The sequence below is a fragment of the Octopus bimaculoides genome, chromosome 1 (assembly GCF_046866305.1).
Source record: "Octopus bimaculoides isolate indiv1 chromosome 1, ASM4686630v1, whole genome shotgun sequence".
NCBI classification, from domain to species: Eukaryota; Metazoa; Mollusca; class Cephalopoda; order Octopoda; family Octopodidae; genus Octopus; species Octopus bimaculoides.
The window spans coordinates 191682774-191691799 of NC_142928.1; the positions used below are offsets into that span (position 1 = coordinate 191682774).

General features: G+C 37.6%; 2 long non-coding RNA genes across 2 annotated transcripts; one reads left to right on the forward strand and one right to left on the reverse strand.

The window, feature by feature from the left end:
* Positions 1-1036: 1036 nt before the first annotated feature.
* Positions 1037-3294, reverse strand: LOC149137913 (uncharacterized). Its single transcript, XR_016244606.1, has 2 exons — positions 3158-3294; positions 1037-2724 (listed from the first exon to the last, which is right to left on the reverse strand). It is a non-coding gene; the product is annotated as an uncharacterized LOC149137913 (long non-coding RNA).
* Positions 3295-3920: 626 nt separating this feature from the next.
* Positions 3921-6452, forward strand: LOC149137914 (uncharacterized). Its single transcript, XR_016244610.1, has 2 exons — positions 3921-4057; positions 5888-6452. It is a non-coding gene; the product is annotated as an uncharacterized LOC149137914 (long non-coding RNA).
* The last annotated feature ends 2574 nt before the right edge of the window (positions 6453-9026 follow it).

Consider the following 9026-nt stretch of genomic DNA (forward strand, 5'->3'; position numbering starts at 1 on the left):
ATGGTGAAAGATGGATGTTTTTGCCAGGTTGAATAGGTTGCCTGTGGGGGGTTGTGTGATCGTTTGTGCAATTTTGCTTGTGATAGAACCTAAATGTGTGAAAAGAGCGGTGGTTGCAGTTGCTAAACGCTTCGTTATATCGATTAAGTAGAGTGGGAGAATTGTATTTTAAAATATGGAACGCCTCCGTTAGGCAAAGCTTGCAATTGGAGCGCTGGCCCTGGTATGGAGTTCCAGAAACTAAGATGGACCATTTTAAGGTGTATTGGGTATTTTTGTTTTTGAGGTGATGAATATGATTGGCTAATGTTGTAGATTTACTGTGTTTGTGGTATCTAAAAGAGTGCAAATGGGCTGCGTAGCGATGTTTAAAGTTTATAGTTGCACCAATGTACGTGGCAGTAGAGTTATGTAATAGATTTTTCACGGTGCATTTATATATTACATTGTATCTTACGCAATGTGTTTGAAGCGGACAGATAGTCCCGGAGCGACAGTTACAAGTGTAGGAGGCTAGAGGGTTGCGTATGCTTGTGGTTGAGTTATTATTATTGGAGGATATGTTATTAGGGGATGTGTAGGAATCTAGATCAGTGGAATTATTGTTATGGCTATTTGTCCTATCAGTGTTATTATTGGTATTGTTATTGTCTAGAATATTAATGGGTTGGGATCCATTGTGGTTTTGTTCCAGTGTACGAGCGTTAGTGTTAGAAGAACGTATATTGATGTCCGTGTTGGGTGTATGTGTGGGTCGGGTGCTGGTGCTAACATAGTTACGATTGCTTAGGTTTTGGTAATAGAGCGAGAGTATATGTTTGTTAGAAGCTGCTATAATAGATTCAAAGTTAGGAGTGGTAGAATACGATAATTTTAAAGTGGATCTGTTGAATATAGAGTGGTATTTGTGTTGTCGTGGGAAGTTAGAATCTAGTATTTTAAAGAAAGATTTGGCTAGGTTCCTAGTGTTAAGAGAGAATGGGGGGGTGTACCACAGGATGGAGTGGCCACCGCTTCTTTTTTTTGGGGGGGGGGGGTCTGTGCACGTTGTAATTAAGGTGTTTAAGTGGAGGGCAGTTGTCTATACTTTTGGTAGGGCTAGCTGATTTAAACATCTTAGATTTGGCCCTAGTGTTATAGGTGTGATTGTGGGGTCTGCTTGGATATGTGGGTGGTTGGTTGTGGTTTTGATTGATGTTATGTCTTTGGGGTGCGATTTGTGATATAAATTGTTTAAGTCTGGTGTTATGGATGTATTTTATTTGTTGTAAGAAACCACTAGCCGCTAGTGTTTGGTTGTAGTATGGAGCGTGATTGTTAAATATTTCTTCAGAAGAGGATAGATCAGATAAGCGGGTAGAGATCCCTATGATTATGTTATCGAAAGTAGATCTGTGGTGATTAGATTGAATATTGAGGTATTTAAGGTACTGGTTGGGTTTATGATAGGGGGAGTGTTGCGAGTTAGATAGGTTCAGAGAAACGTCCAAGAAGTTAGCCGTTTTGTATGCGTTTTCAAATGTTATTGATAGATTCATACCTGAGAAAAAAACCTGTATATGTATATATATATACACACACAAATTTAGATTCAGATAAATATGGTACTTGAGTTGAGGCATCAGAATTTAGTACGGTATTATCCGTACAATTTCAAAGTAAGGTGATTAAAATCAAAATAAGCAACAAGGATATCCAGAGGTAATGCAGTACGATCGTTTCATGCAACTCCATTTAATTGAACAATGTAATCATTACATCAAATATAAAATGTAGAGCAATCTTCAGCTGCACAAAGACATAGAATTTAATTAAATTAGAAAAGATGGACACATTAAAATAATTATACCTAAAATCTCCAAGAAGTTAAGGAGATAGACAAAGAACATTGTCACCCTTCCTTCCACTTAGAAGATATATATATATATATATATATATATATATATATATACTCTTTACTCTTTTACTTGTTTCAGTCATTTGACCGCGGCCATGCTGGAGCACCACCTTTAGTCAAGTAAATCGACCCCAGGACTTATTCTATCAGCCTCTTTTGCCGAGCCGCTAAGTTACGGGAACCTAAACACACCAGCATCGGTTGTCAAGCGATGTTAGGGAGACAAACACAGATACACAACATATACACACATACATATATACGACGGGCTCCTTTCAGTTTCCATCTACCAAATCCACTCACAAGGCTTTGGTCGGCCCGAGGCTATAGAAGACACTTGCCCAAGGTGCCACGCAGTGGGACTGAACCCAGAACCATGTAGTTCGTAAGCAAGCTACTTCCAACACAGCCATAGTCAATAAAATAAAATAAAATAAAATGTAATTTTTCGTCTTCCCTCAAAAATTGCTGGCTTTGTACCTAAACAAGAAACCATTATTGTTGGATTTTCCGTGACAAGAAGCACATGGCAATCCTTTCATTTCTGAATAATAGTTTTGTAATTTTTTCTGAATCAATTCGTTTTGGTTTCTTCCATAGAAAGGTGAGCATTTTTTTAAAAATTTGTTTTCGTTCAAATTTCATTTGCTGGTCCTAAAATGCCACTCACCAGTATGTCACCCCTCTTACCGTTTTCTTCATTAACTCTCCGGTTGCGACCAATACGCCCCTCCTGTCGTCCCCTGGTCTTGTTTGTTTGTAGCTGACATTCACTGCAAAACGTCAATCGGAAACACCCTTGATCCTGCCAGCACAAATTTTGACAGCTGCACAGAAAATACACACAAACAAGAAGAAAATGGATTGAAAATATTGTAAAACACAGCTTAACATTTTAAAACAAAATTACGATGATATCGAAGGTTTAGTACGAAGAAAAACTACGACAGCAAAAACACTCTGCTCTGGATACACAAATGCGTTAATGTCACGTCCAATAAAGACATTCTAGACAAAGACAAGGTCCAGTCAGAGACATCTGTTTGGTAAAAGGTGCATTACAAGAAACACTGACAACTTGTCCAGGAAATTTGTTGAAGGTCAAGTCAGGAAACGGTACTCTATGTATTTTCTTTTCATATATTTTAATTAATGTCTTGTACAGTGCAGTACTGTACTCTATTTTAATTTATTAATTTTTAGGCGTAAAAATGCTTATTTTATCACAGAAATAATTGGAATCTAAAAAAATATAAATACCTATTGGCCACAGAAACCTTCGATATACCGAGGAGTCTGCGATATAAATTTGCATATATTAGCCAGAGAAATCCGCGTTGTACTGAGGGCGCAATAGGTGAACCGCGTTATGGCGTGGGATTACTGTATATAAAGTTAAATTTTATGTTCTATAGTAAAGGCGCGTGTCTTAGTGGTTAAGGTGTTCAGTTACGAATTTAAGGTCATGAGTTCGTTTCCCAGCAGCGTGCTGTGTCCTTCAGCAAGACACTTTATTTCATGTTGTCCCCATCCTCTCAGCTGGCAAAAACAAGTAATACCTGTATTTCAAACTACCAACTTTGCTGCATTCTGTGTCTCGCTCAATCTCCCTGAGAACTACATTAAGGGTACACATGTTTGTGGAGTGCTCAGCCACTTGCACGTTAATTTCATGAGCATCGATAAAAATGCTTGTGAAATAAGAGCGTCGGTAAAAATTTCTTGCAGTATTCTTTACGTTTTGAGTTCAAATACTGCAAAGATCAAGCTTTGCTTCTCGTCCCTCCAAGATTGATAAAATCAAGTACCAGCGATCGAAGTAACTGATCCCTTTGTAGTGACGTCATCTTGAGAGTCTTCAGCACGCATGCGCAGGGTTGAAATCTTCAGGAAGGCCTGCCGGAAGTTCCCTCGTGCGTATGCGCAGAAAACTGGCGGGTAAAAAGTTCTCTTGCGTTTCTGAATCGAGACGCAACCGCTGAACCTTGTAGACGTGTGTTTAGCAGCTCTGAGTTCGCCTACGCTCTTGTCCCGGAGGCTTGGAATTTGACCAGCTCTGATTCCTAATGGAGTTCCATGAAGAATGATTAACTCTATCTTTGCTGATCCTACACCTCACCTGACCACCGTTTGTTCCAAGTATAATATTGTCTTCATAAAGTAAGTTTAATACCGACCTTGCTGTTTCCACTCCAGACCTGGCTACTGATTGTCTCGAGTTGTACATTTTGTACATACCGAATAAAATATTGCTTTTGTTAAAATACTTTCTTGTTCTGCTAATTTTCCTAAAAAAAAACCCATTGATGTAAGGAAGTGTGTGACACCCTTCCAGTGCCAATAGAATTCAACCTCTTACACCTTCTCCACAAAAAAACCCCCCAGCTAATCTTGTACTTACATTTGTAAGAATCTTACATCAGGTTTCCTTTTTTTGACAACATGCTAACCTGGACTGTAAAGCTACCAGTGTTTCTATTGTTTTTATCTTCTGATACGACTATTAGATTATTTACAAATAAATGCATTTGAAAACGAAAATGTCAAGTCAATCATTCTGCGTTATACTTTTTTACCTGGAGTGTACTACAGTTTTATTGCACATGGTAAAACAGAATGACAAAAAAGAATCAGATTTGTTGCAGAATTAAAATAGAATAGCTGTATTTGTTTAGCCTATGGAGACTTGTTTAGGAACGAGAGAAAATTCAAAATGTCTTTCTACAGAGGATTAGAAATTCACATCTGAATAATCAGGGTAGCTACAAAGGTTTCGATTATTGACCCGAAACACGTGTTTCGTGAATGTTCTAATCTCCAGAGAATGTTCAATAATAGAATAGTTTATCAAATTCTCGGAATTCTTTCAAGGTAAACCGAACAATATTATATTTATTTATAGGAAATGTTACAGAAAATAAAACGAAATCAATACAGAATATTTTTCCCTAGTAATAATCTTATCACCAGAAACAGATACAAAAAAGAAACAGAGGTTAGCTCTTAAAACAGGGGAGAAAAACAGAACAAAGAAAAACTTATAAATATTGATTTCTAACATAGGTACAAGGCCACGCATTTTGGGAGACAAAACAATCGATTATATCGATACCAGTATTTGATTGGTACCTTTTTTTAAATTTTACCGGCCTCACATGGATAAAAAGCAAAGTCAACTGTGGTGGGATAAAAACATAAATATGTTTTAAAATAAACAAAAAGGAAACACCCTAAATACTGCAGGGCGTTCTGTCCACTGCTGGACCAAAATCGTTATAGTGGGAGGCTATGCTATCAACGAAGCTGGTTTATTTTGTTTTTGGCTACTAAATTCAATATAGCGATTCTAAAATACAATAAACTTGATACAACTGTGGTTGTCTTAGGTCAAAGTCATTCTCGTCTTTTGATTCCTGCGTATTGTCAGTATTTCACTTCGTTTGAATGGAATCTGGTTTTGTTTGTTTGTTTGCTTTTTTATTCCTTTTATGATTGTATCGGTTAAATTGGTTTGTTTTTGCCATCATCTCCTGATGTCATATTTCTCTCACACTCTTTTTTGTTTATTCTTCTCTTTCTCTCACTCTCTTCCTCTTTCTCTCTCCACACTCGCACACAATAAATACATACTGATATATAAATACACACACACAACACAAACACACAGGTATGTACACACACACACACACACACATATATATATATATTTGGAGAAAAATTACCTAAGATAAATAAATCAGTCACTAGCATTTGAACAACCTTAGATAAATGTAGATATATCAAATTACCAAATACATACATTCATTCATACATACATTCACACACATATACATTCATACAAACATACATACATTCATGCATACATACATGTGGAGGTGGGAGTCATGTGAATCGGCAGGGTTATTTCATTAGAGTGTTGGTTGTATTCGATCCGACTCCGATTCTGGGTTCAAATCCCACTTAAATCAAATTAGCCTTTTATCTTTTCAGGGACAGATACAACAGTTTCAGGGTTTCCTGTGTGATGACATCAGAAGCTCAACATCTGCACATCAGACTCTCTTAGATTGCTATCAACAAAAATTTTGATGAATCACAAGATATAGACTGAAACATTAATTCAGCTAAGCATAACTTATGAAACAATGGTGAACAACAGACTGAGGTTCATAAGGACAGTGTCATATAGAGCTTGGCAGATTGAAGAGAGGCACAGTCATGTGTCAAGTTCAATATCAGCTGTTCGACAACTAGACTGACCAGCACGAACATTCTATAATGCCCAGCGATGAAACTACTAACTTTAAAATCAACCATGACGGGGAAACTCCCATTTATTCACTCAACCTCTCTCTCCCTTTCTCTACATCTCCCTTATGTCTACGTGCAGTTACGCAAGGTATACTACTATATTACTAAGGCAATCACATCATTCTTTTACAAAATCTGGCCACAACAGTAATCTTATTTTTCCGGCATAGTTTGTGATTTTCTTTCTTGGAACGGTCGTCTTCCACTTTCAAGTATTGATAATAAATCAGATGGTGAACATAAAGGACAGATTACTCTTGTTTTTCATTAGACTTGTTTATCATAGTTAAATTAATCTTGTTAAGTTTTTAACCTCCGAGCGAAACGAACTACGCAACCCAGTTTCCAACATACGATATCTGACGTTGAAAATATATGCAGCTCACAGCCTACAAAATAGGTGTAGCTTGGTGCACTTATTTTGCAAAAATCTGCAAGAATACAACAACCACGGCAATGTTCTTCGAAAATGCATTTGCTTAGCACTCATAACGACTTCACCGCCTAAATTATGGAAACACATGGAAGACACACAAAATTCACCACCCGTCTTGAGATGCAGAACCAGCTTCCTTCCCTTGGATTCCATGTGAACATTTGTATATCTGGATTCCATCGGCGTCCATAGACTTTTCCATATGTTCTTATAATTTTCCATTTCAGCACCAGTTTTCCAGCAACAAACGCTCTGCATGTTGGACAATTTGTTTTTGTTTTTCTTTCATTTGTTTACATTGTTTGCTTTTATTTTTCATTTTAGTGTTTTGCCTCGTTTGTGCACGCACCTACTTTAATTTTGCTATGAACGCAAACACTCTTCTTCTTCACATGCAACAACTCGAATATTCATGTCCTTTTCCTGTACGCTCTTTTTCGTACGCGTTCTCCTGCACGCTTCCAATTCATAAATATAACAACAACTGGTTCTGCATTTCGTTCAGTTGACAGTTGTTTTCAGCCAACAAACTTCATGTCGAATACGTGGTAACACATGCATAAAAGTAACAGCATAGCAATGTTTGTTTTGCTGCGTCCACCTTCTGCATAATACTTCGTTCATAACCTGCAGATCCAAATGCAGCTGGAGTTCGATTTATGTGCATACACGTTTTCATAGTGTTACTTTCTCTTTTGTCGTTTACACATCATCCATTAAACATTCACATCTGGGATGTGAGTGCTTGGTAAATGATGCGTAAACGACAGAAGGGAGTATATAACACGATGAAGACGAGTTGGGTTTTATAATTTTTTTTTCCAGAACACTCAACCTTTTCTTCAGTTTGCTTCTTAACTTAAACAACGTTACAACAATCATGCATACATACATTAAATATCTCACATGTACCCTAGTGTTTGTGCCATCAGTAATTATTTCCTGATCTGTGCCAAACTTAAGCTGTATTTAGCGAAATCGTTTCTGTCTTCTAGTTCTGCAACGAACAACAGTTCACACTGCTCTGCCCTACGTTTTTTCTGCTTATGAACCCGCTTCAAGGCTTAACTTGACCAGACCTGTTAACACCGCTTACCATATACTCCTAGTCCCTTTGCCACTCCCGGACCCCACAAAAAAAAAACACATATTGCCTACAGCAGACCCAAAAGTACCACCCCTTTGTACGAGATCGCTTGGGTCACGGTGTACGTAAAGGATGTTTACGCGACTCAACGCATCCAGCATGTCTTTTAAAGCTTATCGTAATTGCTTTATGCGCAGCAATTACTTACGACCACATGGGCAAACACACTTGGCCTCTGCATTTTCTTCAAGGCACCGACCAGAGTATTTACATATAGTGCCAGAAATCTTTCTGTTATACCATTGGATTGTAAACATATGATTTTTCTTTTTCGCAGCGTTTGCGAGATATTCAAACTCACCTGAATATTTTACACTGCATCATATTCAGATCTACTTGAATATTATACTGCACTATGTTCAGACTCACTTGACTATGGCATTCATACGTACTTCATTATTCAGACTCTCTGGAACATACACGCATTTAGTACCACACACTTAAATATGTACTTGCAGTCACGTACATTGCAGTTCACATTCTCTCTTCTGATATCTAAGACGCCTATTTCTGGCCTAGCCTTACATAAACCTTCCATTTTCGCATACACGTTAAATGTCACATTAGTGTTCTGACATTCGTTGTTTAACATCCCTTTCTCTGCAGGATATGTCAACATAATTAGCACAACCTGTTACACTTACATTTCGATTCACTTGTTGTTATATAAGCAAGTCTCTGGTGAGGAGATTAATTTAGCAGATTTCTGCTTCAACTTGAAAACTGTTTTAGTTGTAAACACAAGACAGGATCTTCAAATTGTTAGCTGACGTCATTGGAAAAGCTAACGAACGATGTTCAACAGCTGCACATCAAATTCATTGACTGACGTCAGCAAAATTTCTGGCGAATCAGAAATTGTTGATTGAAAAATCTCTCAAGCTTTAATTAAGTTAAAGTCAGCCTATAACAGAAATAGCGGATAACAGGCAACGACCCAGACTAATATGGTCTGATACAGCTGGCCAAACTGACAAAAGAGCGACGAAGTCATGTCTTAATTTAGACCAAGTTCAAAATCAGACTGATCAGCGTGAACATTCTGTAATATCTGACGATTAAACTACTCCTAGCAGCTTTAAAACCAAACAATGCAGGGATAATTCATAGCTATTCCTTCATTCATTCACTCTTTCTCTCTCCCTCTCTCTCTCTCACTCACTCTCTCTCTCTCTTCTGCTCTCTACGTTTCACTTTCATCTACACACAATCACACAGCGTCCAACAAATTTGCT